Source organism: Rhinopithecus roxellana, chromosome 16 (genome assembly GCF_007565055.1).
Source record: "Rhinopithecus roxellana isolate Shanxi Qingling chromosome 16, ASM756505v1, whole genome shotgun sequence".
NCBI classification, from domain to species: domain Eukaryota; kingdom Metazoa; phylum Chordata; class Mammalia; order Primates; family Cercopithecidae; genus Rhinopithecus; species Rhinopithecus roxellana.
Window position 1 is genome coordinate 57,382,965 of NC_044564.1, and position 18,957 is coordinate 57,401,921.

Here is an 18,957-nt window from a genome sequence, read left to right on the forward strand (position 1 = left end):
AAGGTTTATAATTTATCATCTAAGGTTGGTATCATATAAAGAAAGGTAATAATGTAATTTATTACATTAGCAGGAAAAATAGTAAGAATCATGTGAACATAGCAATAGACACCAAAAAGGATTTAATCAAATTAAAAGTCAAGGAAAATGAAGTATAAAGGGTGTTTTATAAGTGAAGAGCCTTAGAATGAATTGTAAAATTCATTTAAAATAATTTCTTTAAACCAAACCATCATAAATAACAGAAAAACACTGCAGCACTGCTGTTTGAAGTCTGATCCCCTGACCACCTGAAACAGGATCACCTAGCACATTTGTTGAAAACACAGATCCCTGGCTTCCACCCTGAGCTACTGAACACATTTTTGAATCTGAATTTTTTTTTTTTTTTTTTTTTTTTTTTGAGACGGAGTCTCGCGCTGTCGCCCAGGCTGGAGTGCAGTGGCCGGATCTCAGCTCACTGCAAGCTCCGCCTCCCGGGTTTACGCCATTCTCCTGCCTCAGGCTCCCAAGTAGCTGGGACTACAGGCGCCCGCCACCTCGCCCGGCTAGTTTTTTGTATTTTTAGTAGAGACGGGGTTTCACCGTGTTAGCCAGGATGGTCTCAATCTCCTGACCTCGTGATCCGCCCGTCTCGGCCTCCCAAAGTGCTGGGATTACAGGCTTGAGCCACCGCGCCCGGCCTGAATCTGAATTTTTAACCAGCATCTCAGGTTCTCAGGTGATTCTTAGAACCACTGTAGTATGGTCATTCTTTTTTTTTTTTTTTTTTTAAGAGATGGGGTTGCCTAGGCTGGTCTTGTAATCTTGGGCTCAAGCAATCATCCACCTTGGCCTCCCAAAGTGTTGGGATGACAGGCGTGAACCACCATGCCCGGCCATTCTTTTATAATGCTTTTACATTTTGAAAATTCATGTTAAAAATCAAATAGTACAGCACAGAATGTAATAAAAAGCAATGGTTCCTGGTTCCATATCTTCCAACCCTGAGTCCTGCTCCTCAAAATCAGCTGCTTTTAAACTTTTCTGTTTTTACATTTTCTGGTGGTTATTTCCATAATTCTGATTAACAATCATTGTCTTCTAAAACAGTAACAAAATGAGACAGGCTCCTGTTACCATTCTAGGAAAAACTGTGCTAGAAGTGCTGTCAAAATTTCTTTAGATTGAACAGAGAAGGAAACAGTCTAATTATAGGAAAATAAAAATCACTGAACTTTTTTTAATTTAATTTTTTTTTTTTTTTTTTTTTTTTTTTTTTTGAGATGAAGTTTTGCTTTTGTTGCCCAGACTGGAGTGCAATGGCATGATCTCAGTTCACTGCAGCCTCTGCCTCCCAGGTTCAGGGATTCTCCTGCCTCAGGCTCCTGAGTAGCTGGGATTACAGGCGCCCGGCCACCATGCCCAGCTAATTTTTGTATTTTTATTAGAGACAGGGTTACACCATGTTGGCCAGGCTGGTCTCTAACTCCTGAGCTCGTGATCTACCCATCTCGGACTCCCAAAGTGCTGGGATTACAGGCGTGAGCCACCGCACCTGGCCTCATTGTCACTTTTTATTTATTTTATTTTTATTTATTATTATTATTTTTTGAGATGGAGTCTCGCTGTCTCCCAGGCTGGAGTGCAGTGGCGCAATCTCGGCTCACTGCAAGCTCTGCCTTCCGGGTTCACGTCATTCTCCTGCCTCAGCCTTCGGAGCAGCCGGGACTACAGGCGCCCGCCACCACGCCTGGCTATTTTTTGTATTTTTAGTAGAGATGGGGTTTCATGGTGTTAACCAGGATGGTCTTGATCTCCTGACCTCTTGATCCACCTGCCTCGGCCTCCCAAAGTGCTGGGATCACAGGCGTGAGCCACCGCGCCGGGCCTCATTGTCACTTTTTAATGTGGCATGTATGTTTAGCTAAAAGCACTAGAGATAATACTTAGATAAAAATACAGAGGATAAGGGCTGGGTGTGATGGCTCATGCCTGTCATCCTAGCACTTTGGGAGGCCAAAGCGGGTGGATCATGAGGTCAGGAGATGGAGACCCTCCTGGCTAACGCTGTGAAATCCCGTCTCTACTAAAAATACCAAAAAAAAAAAAAAAAAAAAAAAAAACAATTAGCTGGGCATGGCGGCAGGCACCTGTAGTCCCAGCTACTTGGGAGGCTGAGGCAGGAGAATGGCGTGAACCTGGGAGGTGGAGCTTGCAGTGAGCCGAGATTGCGCCACTGCACTCCAGCTGGGGCGACAGAGCGAGACTCTGTCTCAAAAAAAAAAGAAAAAATATATATACACACACACACACACATATATATAGGGAGAGGATAAGGTAAATACTCAAAAATCAATAGCATCTTCTATTTTCTACTGACCCAGGCTTAGGGAATACAATAATTTTTTTTTCTCCTCTCTGTCGCCAGGCTGGAGTGCAGTGGGGTAATCTCAGCTCACTGCGACCTCTGCCTCCTGGGTTCAAGCTGTTCTCTTGCCTCAGCCTCCCGAGTAGCTGTGACTACAGGTGCGCACCACCATGCCCAGCTAATTTTTGTATTTTTAGTAGAGATGTGGTTTCACATCTCTACTAAATGTTGAGGGTGGTCTTGATGTTGGCCAGGGTGGTCTCGATCTTTTGTCCTCCTGATCCACCTGCCTTGGCCTCCCAAAGTAAAATAATTTTATGGAGTACAATGAAACAAATACTTGGATAACTAACTTTGAGGGGAAAGAAGGTTATTTTGAAATTGTAGGAAGAAAATAAATGAGTGAAAGAGTCATAAATTTGCTTCTAATGTTAAAGGCTAAATGCAATAGAAATAACAATTTTCATATTAATGTACCAGTTAAAGCACTACCTTTAATAAAAAGAGCCTTTTATTAAAGGCTCTTTAGGATTTTATACAAGTTGGTGACACATTGATAAAGAAATTGCTTTGAAAAATAAAAGGTCAGATACCAAAAATATTAATGTTTATTTTATTTTATTTATTTATTTTTAAAAACAGTCTTACTCTATTGCCCAGGCTGAAGTGCAATGGCACAATCACAGCTCACTGCAGCTTCCACCTCTGGGCTCAAACCATCCTCCCACTTCAGCCTCCTGAGTAGCTGAGACTACAGGCATGCACCACCACACTTGGCTAAATTTTGTTTAATTTTTATGCTAGAGTACCAATACCAGATACTGTTTTACAAAATGGAAATAATCCAAATCAGTTGTTATTAAATCAAATCCATGGAGAATGTAATAAAATATATTTCAAAAATAAATCCCAACTATCATAAGAATTTAGTATGTGACAAGTCAAAGGCAAAACAATTGCTAGTCCTGGCGTGAAGGATTTGAATGAGGTGGAAGTCTGAGATATCTCTCTTGCTGTCAGATGAATTCCATCAGGTGACAGGTGTCCTACATAATCTGGGAGATGTGTCACAAGTGGCAATTAGAGATATATATTTTGGCAATTGGAGACATCCAGTGTTTTGTGGTTACTAATAAAAAAATTAAATTAGTAATATTAAAATATTTTTACAATGTGAAGTTCACTGATAAAGGCCAAGTCAAACATTAGGAAGAACAAAAGTAAATCAGAAACAAAGTAGCAAGTGAGTCACAGGACAACTCAAACTATCCAGGCAGTTTTTACCAATGTTCCTTGCAAGTTACTTGGGATACATTTTATTCACATGTTCATATATGAGTGAATTTCATCTGAGGATGTTTTAAAAGCACCGATTGGCCTGGCCTGGGCACAGCGGCTCATGTTTGTAATTCCAGCACTTTGGGAGGCCAAGGCGGGTGGATCACCTGAGGACAGGAGTTGGAGACCAGCCTGGCCAACATGGTGAAACCCCTGTCTCAACTAAAAATTCAAATATTAGCCAGGTGTAGTGTGATTACAGGTGTGCGCCTGTAATCACAGCTACTTGGGAGGCTGAGGCAGGAGAATCACTTGAACCTGGGAGGCAGAGGTTGTAGTGAGCCAAGATCGTGCCATTGCATTCCAGCCTGGGTGATACAGTGAGACTCCGTCTCAAAAAAAAAAAAAAAAAAAAAAAAAAGAACCGATTGACTTCTGACAGAAAGTGACAAAAAACAATTAACATTTAATAAATATTTATGGGTCAATTAGTTTAACAGTATGAAGGGATGGTACATCTCACACCATATACATCAAAATAAGCTCTAGGATTCCTGCACCAAGATAGCTGACTAGACACAGCCAGGAGGAGCATCTCCCACCAAGGAACCAGATCTTCAGAGGGAAGGCATTGAGAGGGAGTAGAGGGAAGACACAGAGGCGGGCTGAAGGGAGAGGAAGCTGGGAACCCTGTGTGGGGCTACCACTGCTTCTTGCCTGTGAGTTCAATAGGCAAGAAGCAACTCTCTCTTGTTATGGACCTCTGGAATCCTAGCAAGAGGAGACCCCTCTACCATTAGGGATACTTGAATTGGCAGGGAAAGCTGCCTAAGGAAGTGGTAGAGCCAGAACTCCAGCTGGAGAGGAGCTCAGAGGATTTGGTGAGGGAGTGTCTGGAGACACCAGGGACACCCATCCTGTCAGCTCCTGTATCATTTTATTGTGATTCATAGCTTCCTTAGATTGGGTTTCCGTGTTCTCCTGAATCTGATCTTCCTTCCTATCTGTATTCTGAATCCTATTTCTGTCATTTTAGCCATCTCAGCCCAGTTAAGAACCCTTGCTAGAGAACTAGTGTGATTGTTTGGAGAAAATAAAGTTTGACTTGCTCCCATAGGATACTTTAGCCCTGGGTGAACTGTTAGACCTGAACTCTTAATGGTGGTCTTACCCATGAGATGAGGCTAGTTGGACCTGGACAGCCCTTGCTCTGCTGGCCTCTCCTGGGGCCCCAGCCTGGCCGTGTCTGCTTGCATGGCAGCCCCCAAGTACCTCTTGAGGGCTGCATCATAGCTTCTGCACTGGCACATCAGGCCTGACTAGCAGAGTGCTCCAGCAGAGCTGCCCATAAACACACAGCAGCCCACCTGGGCCCTCCTCTCACTGCAGCCTCCTCCATCTGCCTTGCATGCAGGCACTCGCCCATAGCTATTCCCTCTCCTCACAACACTTTGCCAGTGTATGTGTGTACTAGAGGTCCTAGTCTTCCCTTTTCCATCAGCACATACGTGCACATACATCCTACCATGCCAGTGCTGCCAGAGTGAGTGCACCCTACTCCCTCTCTCCCCACTGCACAACCATTGTCATAAGAGTATTGGCAGCACAGGGCCCACTAGTGTTAACATGCACAGAGCATGCACACAGTCCTGTACCCACCAGTGCCCTGCCCCTGTGTTAACACCACCAGTAAGAACACATGCACAGTCACTGGCAGGAGCCCCACCCCCTTAGTCGTACTGCTACCACTGCTGCTGCAAACACTCACATGAAGGCCAGTACCCCAGCACCCACTAACATCCTGCTGCAGCTGACCAGGATGTACTCTGTTGTGCTGCTGCTGACACTGCTGCTGACACGTGCAAACGAGGACTGATCTGACTGCCACTGCTCTACAAAGTGCTTTGACTGGCACCATCCATCGCAGTGTTGTGACCAGCAATCTGGGAGCATTTTGGTCCCTCCAGTGCAACAGGTTCCTAACTTTGAGGAGCCAGAGAACAAAGCTAGGGTCTGATACCAGTACCCCAAAGTTAGAGCATGCAGTCAGGAGTCCTGAGCTGAGCCTTGCCCCACTAAGACCTTCCAATAATGAAAACAGTCCACTGAACCCTCCTTATACCACAATCAAACCCCCAATGTCATCAAACAAGATAAAAGAAAAAAAAAGTCCATCCAAAGGATAGCAACTTCAGACATTGAAGGAACATCACCCCACACAAATAAGAAAGAACCAGTGCAAGAACTGTAACAATTCCAAAAGCCAGAGTGTCTTATTTTCTCCAACCAATCATACTAGTTCTCCAGCAAGGGTTCTTAACTGGACTGAGATAGCTAAAATGACAGAAATGGGATTCAGAATACAGATAGGAAGGAAGATCATTGAGATTCAGGAGAACACTGAAACCCAATCTAAGGAAGCTATAAATCACAATAAAATGATACAGGAGCTGACAGACAAAATAGCCAGTATAGAAAAGAATGTAACTAACCTGAGCTGAAAAACACTCTACAAGAATTTCATAATGCAATTTCAAGTGTTAACAGCAGAATAGACCAAGCTGAAGAAAGGATCTCATAGTTTAAAGACTTGCTTTCTGAAATAAGACAGACAAGAATAACAAGAAAAGAATACAAAAGAATGAAAAACTCTAAGAAATATGGTACTATGTAAAGAGACTGAATCTACAACTCATTGGCATCCCTGCAAGAGAATAGGAAAAATGGAAGCAACGTGAAAACATATTTCAGAATATCATCTGTGAGAACTTCCCCAACCTGGCTAGAGAGGCCAATATTCAAATTCAGGAAATACAAGAACTCCTGAAAAATACTTGACAAGAAGATAATCCCCAAGACACACAATCATAAGATTCTTCAAGGTTGAAATGAAAGAAAAAATGTTAAAGGCAGTTGAAATAAAAGAAAAAAGTGTTAAAGGCAGTCAGAGAGAAAAGACAGGTCACCTACAAAGGGAAGCCCATCAGACCTCTCAGTAGAAACTCTACAAACCAGAAGTGAACGGGGGCCTGTATTCAATATTCTTAAAGGAAAGAAATTCCAACCAAAAATTTCATATCTGACCAAACTAAGCTTCATAAGCGAAGGAGAAATAAAATCATTTTCAGACAACCAAATGCTGAGGGAATTTTTACCACCAGACCTACCGTACAAGAGCTCCTGAAAGAAGTAGTAACATGGAAAGGAAAGACCATTACCAGCCATTACAAAAACACATTTAAGTACACAGACCAGTGACAATATAAAGCAACCACACAAACAATTCAGCAATAAATAGCTAGCAACATGATGACAGGATCAAATCAAGGCAAATCAATACTAACCTTGAATGTAAATGGGCTAAATGCCCCAATAAAAAGGCACTGCAAGTAGTAAGCTGGAAAAAAAAAAAAAAAAAAAAAAAAAAAAAAGAAGCAAAACCCAATGATGTGCTGTCTTCAAGAGACCCATTTCACATACAATGACACCCACAGGCTCAAAATAAAAGGATAGAGAAAAATATACCACCAAATAGAAAATAGAAAAAAGCAGGAATTGCCATCCTAATTTCAGACAAAACAGATGTCAAACCAACAAAGATCAAAAAAGACAAAGAAGGGCATTACATAATGGTAAAGGGCTCAATTCAACAATATCTAATTATCCTAAATATATATGCACCCAACACAGGATTCATAAAGCAAGGCCTTAGAGACCTTCAAAAAGACTTAGACTACCACACAATAAGAGTGGGAGACTTCAACACCCCACTGATAGTATGAGATCATTGAGGCAGAAAATTAACAAAGATACTGAGAACTTGAACTCAGCACTGGACCAAATGGACCTGAAAGACATCTACAGAACTCTCCACCCAAAAACAATAGAATATACATTCCTCTCATTTGCACATGGCACATACTTTAAACTTGACCACATAATTGGACATAAAACAATCCTCAGAAAATTTGAAAAACCTGAAATAATACCGTCCACACACTTGGACCACAGTGCAATAAAAATAGAATTCAATATGAAGAAAACACCTCAAAGCCATACATTTACATGAAAATTAAACAACCTGCTCCTGAATAACTTTTGGCAAATAATAAAATTAAAGGAAAAATCAGGAAGTTCTTCAAAACTAATGAGAACAAAGATATAATATACCAGAATCTCTGGGACACAGTTAATGCTGTGTTAAGAGGGAAATTTATAGCACTAAATGCCCACATCAAAAAGTTAGAAAGATCTCAAATTAACAACCTAACATTACAACTAAAAGAATAAGAGAAGCAGGAGCAAACCAACCCCAAAGCTAGCAGAAGACAAGAAATAATCAAAATCAGAGCTGAACCAAAGGAGATTGAGACATGAAAAACCACTCAAAAGATTAATGAATGCAGGAGCAGTTTTTTTTTTTTTTGAACAAAATGAGTAAGACAGATAGACTGCTAGCTACAGTAACAAAGAACATGCAAGAGAAAATGCAAATAAATACAATCAAAACAAAGGGGATATTACCACTAACCCCACAGAAATACAAATAATCATCAGAGACTATTATGAACATCTCTATGCACACAAACTAGAAAATCTAGAAAAAATGGATAAATTCTTGGACACATACACCCTCCCAAGACTGAATCAGGAAGAAACCAAATCCCTGAACAGACCAAAATTGAATCAGTAATAAATAGCCCACCAACCAAAATAAGCCCTGGACAGTCAGAGTCCCAGCCAAATTCTACCAGATGTACAAAGTAGAGCTGGTACCATTCCTACTGAACTTTTCCAAAAAAAGTTTCTATGAGGCCAGCATCATCCTGATACCAAAATCTGGCAAAGACACAACAACAATAAAAAAAACTACAGGCCGTAGCTGGGTGTTGTGGTGTGCACCTGTGATCTCAGCTACTCGGGAGGCTGAGGCAGGAAAATCGCTTGAAACCAGGAGGTGGAGGTCTCAGTGAGCCGAGATTGTGCCACTGCACTCCAGCTTCTGTGACAAGAGCAAAACTCGGTCTCAAAAAAAAAAAAAAAAAAAGAAAGAAAGAAAAAGAAAACTACAGGCCAATATCCTTGATGAACAATTGATGCAAAAAACCTCAATAAAATACTAGCAAATTTTATCCAGCAGCCCCTCAAAAATCTAAGCCACCACAATCAAGTAGCAATAATATAGAAAGGAATTATTTCTGGGATGCAAGGCTGGTTCAACATATACAAATCAATAAACATGATTCATCACATAAACAGAACTAAAGACAAAAACCATATGATCATCTCAATAGATGCAGAAAAGGCTTTTGATAAAATTCAATATCTCTTCATGTTAAAAATTTTCAATAAACTAGGTACTGAAGGAACATACTTCAAAGTAATAAGAGCCATATATGACAGACCCACAGCCAACATCATACTGAATGGGCAAAAGGTGGAAGCATTCCCCTTGAAACTGGCATAGGACAAGGATACTCTCTCTTATCACTCCTATTCAACATAGTATTGGAAGTCCTAGCCAGCGCAATCAGGCAAGAGAAAGAAATAAAAGGCATACAAACAGGAAAAGATAAAGTCAAACTATCCTTGTTTACAGACGGCACGATTCGATATGTAGAAAACCCCATAGTCTCACCCTCAAAGCTCCTTCAGCTGATAAACAACTTCAGCCAAGTTTCAGGATACAAAATCAACGAACAATAACCATTAGCATTCCTATACACCAACAACAGCCAAGATGAGAGCCAAATCACGATGGCAACCCCATACACAATTGCCACAAAAAGAATAAAACACCTAGGAATACAGCTAACCAGGGAGGTGAAAGATCTCTATAATAAGAATCACAAAACACTGCTGATAGAAATCAGAGATGACACAAACAAATGGAAAAACATTCCATACTTATGAATGGAAAGAATCAATATTGTTAAAATGGCCATACTGCCCAATGCAATTTACAGATTCAGTGCTATTCCTATCAAACTACCAATAACATTCTTCATGGAACTAGAAAAAACTATTTTAAAATTCATGTGGAACCAAGAAAAGAGCCTGAATGGCCAAGGCAATCCTACTCAAAAAGAACAAAGAGGCATCATTCTACCCAACTTAAAACTATGCTAAAGGGCTACAGTAACCAAAACAGCAGGATGCTGATACAAAAACTGACATACAGTCCATGGAACAGAATAGAGAGCCCAGAAATAAGGTTGCACACCTAAAACCATCTGATCTTCGACAATACTGACAAAAACAGGCAATTAGGAAAGGACTCCACTTTCAATAAATGGTGCTGAGATAACTGGCTAGCCATATGCATAAGACTGAAACTGGACCCCTTCCTTACACCATACACAAAAATCAACTCAAGATGAATCAAAGACTTAAATATAAAACCCCAAACTATAAAAACCCTGGGAGACAACCTAGGCAATACCATTGAGGACACAGGAATGAGCAAAGATTTCATGAGAAAGATGCCAAAAGCAATCACAACAAAAGCAAAAATTGACAAATGGGACCTAATTAAATTAAAGAGTTTTTGCACAACAAAAGAAACTGCCAATGGAGTAGACAACCTGCAGAATGGGACAAAATACTTGCAAACTATGCATCTGACAAAGGTCCAATATCTAGCATCTGTAAGGAAAAACAAACTTACAAGAAAAAACAACCCCGTTAAAAAGTAGGCAAAGGATACGAACAGACAATTTTCAAAAGAAAACATACATGCAGCCGATACATGTATGAAAAAAAGCTCAATTTACTAATCATTAGGGAAATGCAAATCAAACCGCAATGAGATACCATCTTACATCAGCCAGAATGGCTATTTAAAAGTCAAAAAATAACAGATGCTGGCAAGGTTGCAGAGAAAAGGGAATGCTAATACACTGTTGGTGGGAGTGTAAATTAGTTTAATAATTGTTGAAAGCAGTGTGTTGATTCCTCAAAGAACTAAAATAGAACTACCATTTGACTCAGCAATCTCATTACTGGGTATATATCCAAAGGGACATAAAGTCATTCTATCATAAAGACACATGCACACATATGTTCACTGCAGCACTATTCACAATGGCAAAGACATAGAATGAATTTAAATGCCCATCAATGGAAGAATGGGTAAAGAAAATGTGTTACATATACACTACAAAAAGGAATGAGATCATGTCATTTGCAGGAACATGGATAGAGCTAGAGGCCATGACCCTTAGCAAACTAATGCAGGAACAGAAAACCAAATACCACAGGTTCTCATCTATAAGTTGGAACGAAATGTTGAGAACACATGGACAAAAGGAGGGGAACGACATACATGAGGGCCTACCAGAAGGGTAGAGGTTGGGAGGAGGAAGAAGAGCAGAAAAAATAACTCTAGTACCCGGGTGATGAAATAATCTGTTCACCAAACCCTTGTGACACAAGATTACCTATATAACAAACCTGCACATGTACCCTTGAACCTAAAATAAAAGTTAAAAAACAAAATAAAAAACCTAAATAGATGAAGACAAAATGTTTTCCAAAGTCCATAAAGCAAATAAATTGTGTATCTATGCAACTTTGTTGGGGAAAAATAAGTTCTTCATCTTCAATGACATGTTGAATACTGGAAATCTTGTAAGTATGTTTAAATAAATATAAGAAACTCAATTAGGTATAGCAAAATACATATCAGTTAGAAAGCAACAAAATATAAAACCATATGGCAAATCTTTTAAGAATGTACCCTTTAAAGAAATGATACAAATATGCTAGACCAATAAATACCAATAAAACTCTTTTAGGATAATTTATAGAATGTGACTACACAGTAACTGTGAAATTACTTAAAAAGTCAAAGGGTCAAAGGTACAAAACATTTATATACTATATGCTAAATGACCAGAGAAGATAATTTATTGACAAAGAAATATACACTCTAAGTCACAACACGAAAAATTCCAATTTGGTAGCAATTAAAGCAAAGCAAAATGAAGATACAACCACATTTCTACATAACTATCTAAGATAAATCAAACCAACAACACAGCATTGGTGAACTGTTGAAAAATAAATATATTGCTGGTAATCCTTGAGGACTTTGCTGAGACTCTAGAGCAGTGGTTACAAAAGTCTTTGATGTAGCAATTTTGTTTTGAGCACTAAATCCTATATATGATATAAATATAATGAGATTTATATATATTTATATATGATATATATTTATATGATATATATTTATATATAGATGATATATAGATGATTTGTATATATAGATGATATAAATGAAAACAAAAATCAGATGTATGTTTCTCTACAGTAGATGTATGTTAGAGTACTGAAAATTGAAAATAACTCAACGATGGGTGGAATAATTGTTGAATAAACCATGATAATTTTTCCAAAATATATATACATATTTTTCAATAGCTTTTCCAGTACAAGTGGTTTTTGGTTACATGGATGAATTGTGTAGTGGTGAAGTCCAAGATTTTAGTGCACTTGTCACCCCAATAGTTTACATTGTACTCAATATGTAGTTTTTTTACTCCCCACCTCCCTTCCATTTTACCCTCTTCTAAGTCTCCAATGTTATATCACTCTGTATGCATTTATGTACTCATAACTTAGCTTCCACTTACAAGTGAGAACATACAGTATTTGATTTTTCATTCCTGAGTTACTTCACTTAGAATAATGGCCTCCAGCTCCAACCAAGTTGCTTCAAAAGACATTATTTTATTTCTTTTAATGGCTGAGTAGTATTCCACAGCATATATACACCACATTTTCTTTATTCACTCATCAGTTGATGGGCACATAGGTTGGTTCCATATCTTTGGAATTGTGAATTGAACTGTGATAAACACATGCATACAAATGTCTTTTGATATAATGCCTGACTTATATTCCTTTGGGTAGATGCCCAGTAGTGGTATTGCTGGGTTAAATGGTAGATCTACTTTTAGTTCTTTGAGAAACCTCCATTCTGTTTTCCATAGAGGTTGTAATGTTCCCTTTCCACCACATCCACACCAACATCTTTTTTAAAAATTTTTTTATTTTTCAATAATGGCCATTCTGGCTCAGGCAAGGTGGTATCTCACTGCGGTTTTTATTTGCATTTCCCTGATAATTAGTGATGTTGAATATTTTTTCATATCTTTGTTGGCCATCTGTATATCTTCTTTTGAGAAGTATCCACAACATTTGCCCACTTTTTTGATGGGATTATTTGTTTTTTTTCTTGCTGATTTGTTTGAGTTCCTTGTAGATTCTGGATGTTAGTCCTCTGTCAGATGCATAGTTTGCAAATATTTTACACCATTCTGTGGGTTGTCTGCTTATGCTGATGATTATTTATTTTGCTGTGCAGAAGCTTTTTAAATTTAATTTGGTGCTATTTACATGTTTTTGTTTTTGTTGCATTCACATTGGGGGTCTTGGTCATAAATTCTTTTCTTAGGCCAATGTCCAGAAGAGTTTTTCCCAGGTTTTTTTCTAGAATGTCTTTGGTTTAAGGTCTTAAAGTCTTTAATTCATCTTTAGTTGATTTTTGTATATGCTGAGAAACAGGGGTCCAGTTTCATTCTTCTACATGTGGCTTGCCAGTTATTCCAGCACCATTTATTGAATAGGGCATGCTTTCCTCAATTTATATTTTTGTATGTTTTGTCAAAGATCTGTTGGTTGTATTTGGCTTTATTTCTGGGTTCTCTATTCTGTTCAGTTGGTCCATGTATCCACTTTTACACCAGTACCATGCTGTTTTGGTTACCGTAGCCTCATAGTATAATTATGATTTGAAATTAGGTAATGTGATGCCTTTGGATTTGTTCTTTTTGCTTAGGATTGTTTTGGTAACTCAGGCTCTTTGGTTTTTTTTTTTTTTTATTCCATATGAATTTTAGGATTTTTTTTTCTAATTTTATTAGAAAAATGATGTGAGTATTTTCTTCCCTTTTTTTTTTCCCCCTCTTTTTTGAGACGAGTTCCACTGTTGTTGCCCAGGCTGGAGTGCAATGGCGTGATCTCGGCTCACTGCAACCTCTGCCTCCTGGGTTCAAGGAATTCTTCTGTTTCAGCCTCCCGAGTAGCTGGGATTACAGGCACCCACCACCATGCCAGCTAATTTTTGTATTTTTTAGTAGACACGGGATTTCACCATGTTGGCCAGGCTCATCCTGAACTCCTGACCTAAGGTAATCCACCTGCCTTGGCTTCCGAAAGTACTGGGATTACAGGCATGAGCCACCTAGGCTGGCCTGATGTGGGTATTTTCATAGGAATTGCATTGAATCTGTACATTCCTTTGGGCAGTATGGTCATTTTCACAGTATTGATTCTTCCAATCCAGAGCATGGGATGTATTTCCATTTGTTTGTGTTATCTATGATTTCCTTCAGCAGTGTTTTGTCATTCTCCTTGTAGAGCTTTTTCACCTTCTTGGTTAAGTACACACCTAAGTATTTTATTTTATTATTTTCAGCTAATTGTAAAAGGAATAGAGTTCCTGATTTAATCCTCAACTTGGTCATTGTTGCTGTATAACAGTGCTACTGATTTGTGTACATTGGTTTTCGTAACCTGATACTTCACTGAATTAATTTATCAAATCTAGGAGTCTTCTGGAGGAGTCTTTAGGGTTTTCTAGGTATACAATCATGTCATCGGCAAATAGATAGTTTGACTTCCTCTTTTCTAATTGGTGTGCCCTTTGTTTCTTTCTCTTGCCTGATTAGTCTGACTACCACTTTCAGTACCATGTTGAATAGAAGTGGTGAAAGTGGGTATTCTTGTCCTGTTCTAGTTATTAGGGGGAATGTTTTCAACTTCTCCCCATTCATATGTTGTTGGCTGTGGGTTTGTCATAATAGCTTTTACTGTTTTGAGATACGTCCTTCTATGCCTAGTTTGTTGAGGGTTTTTAATCATAAATGGAAGGTGGGTTTTACCAAATGCTTTCTCTACATTTATTGAGATAATAATATGGTTTTTGTTTTAGATTCTGTTTATGTAGTGAATTACATTTATTGACTTGCATATGTTGAACCATCCCTGCATCCTTGGTATGAAACCCACTTGATCATGGTGAATTTTCTTTCTGATGTGCTGTTGGATTTGGTTTGCTAGTATTTTATTGTGTTGAGAATGTTTGCATCTGTTTATCAGGCATATTGGTCTTTAGTTTTCTTTTTTCATTATGTCCTTACCTGGCTTTGGTATCAGGGTGATATTGGTGTCATAGAATGAATTAGGGAGGATTCCTTCTTCCATAATCATTTGGAATAGTTTCAGTAGGGTTGATACCAATTCTTCTTCCTCTTCTTCTCCTCCTCTTCCTTCTCCTTCCTCCTCCTTTCCTTCTCCTCCTCCTTCTTTTTCTTCCTTCTTCTTCAACTTCTCCTTCCTCCTCCTTCCTCCTCCTTCTTCTCCTTCCTCCTTCTTCTCCTTCCTTCTTCCTCTTCTCCTTCCTCCTCCTTCCTCCTCCTTCCTTCTTCTTCCTTCTTCTTCTCCCTCCTCCTCCTCCTCCTTCTTCTTCATGCCCCCCCCCTCCTCCTCCTTCTTTTTTTTTTCTTTTTTGAGACAGAGTCTCACTCTGTCACCCAGGCTGGAGTGCAATGTCATGATCTCAGCTCACTGCAACCTCCGCCTCCTGGGTTCAAGTGACTCTCATGCCTCAGCCTCCCAAGTAGCTGGGACTACAGGAGTGCACCACTACACCTGGCTAATTTTTGTATTTTTAGTGGAGACAGGGTTTCACCTTGTTGGCCAGGCTGGTCTTGAACCCCTGACCTCAGGTGATCCATCTACCTTGGCCTCCCAAAGTGCTGAGATTACAGGCATGAGCCACCACACCCAGCCCGAATTCTTCTTTGAATGCCTGGTTGAATTTGGCTGTGAATCTATCTGGCCCTGGAGTTTTTGTTGTTGTTGGCATTTTTTTTCTGTTACTGATTCAATCTTACTGCTTGTTATTGGTCTGTTAGGGATTTTTATTTCTTCCTAATTCAAGGTAGAAGAGTTGTATGCTTCCAGGAATTTAACCATTTCCTCTAGATTTTCTAGTTTGTGTGCAGAGTTGTTCATAGTCATCTCAAATGATTATTTGTATTTCTGTGGTGTCAGTTGTAATGTCTCCATTTTCATTTCTAGTTGACCTTATTTGAGTTTTCTCTCTTCTTGGTTAATTTAGCTAATGGTCTATCAATTTTGTTTATCTTTTTAAATACCAACTTTTTGTTTCATTGATCTTTTGTATTTTTTGTTTCCATTTCATATAGTTCTGCTTTTATCTTTATTTTTTATTTTCTTCTGCTAGCTTTGGGTTTTTTCCTTGTTGCTCTAGCTCCTTGAGGTGTGATGTGAGGTTGTCAATTTGTGATCTTTCAGGCTTTTTGATGCAGGCATTTAGCACTATAAACTTTTCTCTTAGCACTGCTTTTGCTCTATCCCAGAGGTTTTGATAACTCATGTCACTACTGTCATTCATTTGAAGAATTTTAAAATTCCCATCTTGATTTAATTGTTAACCCAGACATCATTCAGGAGAAGGTTTATTTCCATGTATTTGTATAGTTTTGAGGGTTCCTTTTGGAGTTGATTTCTAATTTTATTCCACTGTGGTCTGAGAAGATACCTGATATAATTCCAATTTTAAAAAGTTTATTGTTTTGTGGCCTATCATATGGCCTATCTTGGAGAATGTTCCATGTGCTGATGAGAAGAATGTATATTCTGTAGTTCCTGTGTAGAATGTTCCATAAATATCTGTTAGGCCCATTTGTTTTAGAGTGAACTTTATTTCTAGTGTTTATTTTTTATTTTCTGCCTCAATGATCTATCCAGTGCTGTCAGTGGAGTGTTGAAGTCCCCTACGATTATAATATTGCTGTTGAGCTCTTTTCTTAGGTCTAATAGTAATTGTTTTATGAATCTGGGAGCTCAAGAGTTAGGTACATATATATTTAGGACTGTAATAACTTTTTGTTGGATCGATTACATTATTATTATATAATGACCTTCTGTGGTCATTATAAAATAATAGCTACTCCTGCTTGCTTTTGGTTTCCATTTGCATGGAATATCTTTTTTCACCCCTTTACCTTGAGTCTATATGAATCCTTATGCGTTAGGTGAGTCTCTTGAAGACAGCAGATATTTGATTTGTGATTTTTTAAATCCATTCTGCCAATCTGTAGCTTTTAAGTGGAGCATTTAGAACATTTGAATTCAATGTTAATAATGACTATTCCAGTCATCATGTTGATTGTTACCTAGATACTTTAGTTTCCTCACTGTGTTATTGTTTTATAGGCCCTGTGACTTTTCTGCTTTGAAAAGTTCTATTCTGGTGCACATTGACCTTTTATTTCAAGATTTAGAACTCCTTTTAGCATTTCTTGTAGGGCTAGTCTGGTAGTGACAAGCTCCCTCAGCATTTGCTTGTCTGAAAAAGACAACTTCTTTTTCTTTTATGACACTTAGTTTTGCTAGATTGAAAATTGTTGACTAACAGCTATTCTGTTTAAAGAGGCTAAAGATAGGACCCCAATCCCTTCTGGCTAGTAAGGTTTCTGCTGAGAAGTCTGCTGTTAGTCTGAAAGGAAAAGCCAAAAGTCTGGAAAATTTATTTGAGGGAATAGTTGAGGAAAACTTCCCTGGCCTTGCTAAAGATTTAGACATCCAAATACAAGAAGCTCAAAGAATTCCTTGGAGATTCATTGCAAAAAGGACATCAGCAATGCATACAGTCATCAGGCTGTCTAAAGTCATCATGAATGAAAACTTCTAAGAGCAGTGATACAAAAGCATCAGGTAACCTACAAAAGAAAAAAAAAAAAAAAACTTTCCTCTGCATTTTGTAATCCCCTAAATGTGTCTTTCATTTCCAAAAGTTCTGGTTGGTTTTTCTTTAAAATACATATATCTGTTTAGAAAATTTTTCATCCATATCCTGAATGTTTTTAAATTTTATTTATGTTGATTTTCACATTTCTCTTGTATCTTCTTGAGTAACTTATTAATCAAATTTTTGAATTCTTTATCTGGTATTTCAGATTTCTTTTTTCTTTCTTTTTTTTTTTTTTTTTTTTTTTTTTTGAGATGGAGTCTCACTCTGTTGCCTAGGCTGGAGTGCAGTAGCAGGATTTTGGCTCGCTGCAATCTCCGCCTCCCAGGTTCAAGCAATTCTCCTGCCTCAGCCTTCCAAGTAGCTGGGATTAAAGGCGTCCACCACCATGCCCAGCTAATTTTTGTATTTTTAGTACAGACGGGGTTTCACCATGTTGTTCAGGCTGGTCTTGAAATCCTGACCTCAAGTAAACTGCTTGCCTTGGCCTCCCAGAGTGTTAGGATTACAGGCCCGGCCTGGATTTCATCTTGGTTTGGATCCATTACTGGATAGCTAGTGTGATCTTCTGGGGATATTACAGAACTCTGTTTTGTCATATTGCCAGATTTATTTTTCTGGTTCCTTCTCATTTGAGTATACTATTTCTTCTAATTATTTTTGAATTTATTTTTTATTCAACGGTATTTATTTTTTAATTTTTTTTTCTCCCTTGAGGATGTGACTTTAATGATTACAGTTTTTTTTTTTTTTTAATAACCTAATTCAGCTATGAATGCTTTCAGGGTTAAACATTCTTTACGAGTTTCTTAGTTATGCAGAGTCTTTTTAGGATGGCTTTCTCAGATGCTGGGTGTAGTAGCAATATGCATGGTGTGTGAACGGATTCACTGTCTCTTGTTGGAATGGCAGAGGCCTCTTGAAGCTTATCTCACTCCCCAGTGGTGTGCACTTTTCATTTATTTTTCCCCCAGTATTTTATTTACTGGGTTGAACAGTTCAGGCTTCAGGCCAGTAGAGCAGGTGTCCATGGTTAAACACTGGCTGTGGCTAAAGCAGTTGGGTAAATTCAATACCCAATGGTGGGCAGAGGTCCCAGCCTTGACAGAAGTCACTGGGGGAGCTCTCAGTGAAACACACTGATGTCTTGTCAGGAGGAAAAGTGGGAGCCACCTCAGCTTCCCTGCCAGTCCAGCAGAAAAGTTATCCACCTTCCAGTCACACTCCTGACCCAGTGTTCTGGCTATTCAGATCAGACAGTCACCTCTTTTCATTTGCAGGAATGTTGATATTCCATGTAGAGAGGGATGGTGGCCTCTACCCCTCATGCAAGTCTGAGCCTGGAGGGTACTCATTCTGTGGGGATGCAGTCACCCTAAATTGTTCCCAAAAGGCTGTCTACTGTTTCCACCCATGCTGAGCTCCTATGGGAGAAGTCCCAGCTGTGTCTGCAGTGGTGGGTGAAGGGAAGAAGAAATCCCCTTCT